The sequence below is a fragment of the Leptopilina heterotoma genome, unplaced genomic scaffold, assembly GCF_015476425.1.
Source record: "Leptopilina heterotoma isolate Lh14 unplaced genomic scaffold, ASM1547642v1 Lhet_3, whole genome shotgun sequence".
In the NCBI taxonomy this organism is placed as follows: Eukaryota; Metazoa; Arthropoda; class Insecta; order Hymenoptera; family Figitidae; genus Leptopilina; species Leptopilina heterotoma.
Genome location: NW_025111003.1, coordinates 427349 through 429057, shown reverse-complemented (window position 1 = coordinate 429057; position 1709 = coordinate 427349).

Below are 1709 nucleotides of genomic sequence, written 5' to 3'. Positions count from 1 at the left end.
TGTTGGCTATGTTTGCACTCATAGCCTACACTGTAAAAAAATCTGCTGTAAATTTACTATGTCCGACGTTGGAAAGTTTGGTCACTATGTCCGACGTGGTATTTTTACACGCCGACTGTAATCTACATAACCTGCAAATATTTTTTGAAATAATATTTTCAGTCGTAACTTTTTGTATTTATGAAATATTTTGTTTGTTATATTATTATTTACTTATAAATTAGCATATACTTTCTATAAATGTACATTATATACACTTTTTTTAGAGTTATTTATAAAAACTTGAAAATTTTTTGAAAATCTTAAAGGAATAAGAAAATTACATTCGCCATGTAATTGTACAGATCGTGCGACGTAATATTACGTCAAAGTGTAGAAATACACGCAATGTAAAAATACCACGTCGGACATAGTGATCAAATTTTCCTACTTCGGACGTAGTAAATTTACACAAAACTATTAAATTACATAGTCGTATAATGTAAAATTATTAAAAATAGTAAAACTACTTTTGGAACGAAATAAATTTACTACGTACAACCTATAATTTTGATGTGTGAAATTACAAGTTTCGTGTTATTTTACACCAGATTTTTTTACAGTGTAGTTACAAAACGCAACGCAAAACGCTGTCATGGGACTCCACCCTAAACCTGCCTCTACAATACGAAAAAAAAGTGAGAAACGCGCGACGCAAACGCGAAACGCGAGAAAAATACATGGCAATTTCTCGCGTTTCGCGTCTTACTTTCTAATTGTAGATACAGCTTAAGGCTGGAATCCCATGGTAGCGTTTTGCGTTGCGTTGTAATGGGAGAGAAAAAGACGCAAATATACGTTTGCTGCATTCTCTCTCATTACAACGCAACGCAAAACGCTGTCATGGGACTCTAGCCTAAGGGTGTAGTCCCTTGGCACCGTTTTTCATGGCGTTTTGTAACTAGGACATGAGTGCAAACATAGCCAACATATATCTCCATCTCTCTTACACTTATGGTCTATCTGCAAAATGCAGAGCGAATCGTTACCATGATCCAGAGCAACGCTAGTATAGTGCCAATGTTAAATTCTACTACTACTACTACCATGATCCAGAATGGACTCGACGCAAATGCAGACGCGACAGAAAGTAGAAAGCCATGAGTGCAAAAGAGATAGGTGGATATTGTTGTTCTATTCACTCTCATGATTTTCTGCTTTCGGTCGACGTATTCTCCTCACATGTAAGCGTACCCTTATGGAGCATTTACACCTTCGGTAAAAATTTTCAGAACGGAAAATTTTTCATTGGAGACTGGAGTAAGAGAGACAGACTGTGTATCTGACTCTTTTAGTCAGATACACAGTCTGTCTCTCTTACTCCAATGCAAATTTTCCTTTCTGGACAATTTTTACAGAAGGTGTAAACGCTCCATTAGGCTGTTTCACTACATCGAGATATTTCGAGTTCGAGTATGACGTCAGATAGCTGGAGGGACAACAAACAGACGACGCAATGTAATTCTTATGGGAGAAAAAATTTTGCATTTTCTTTTCAAGGTTTTGCAAATTTAATGAATTTTAAACACTTTCTATCTACATATGTGTGATTTAAGTGAATTCTATAAAATAATTGTAGTGAAATTAACACTTTACACTTCACAGAAACTTGAAAATATGCTAAAATGTATGTTTTTGAGGTTAGAAACGTCTGTTGACAACTATTATCT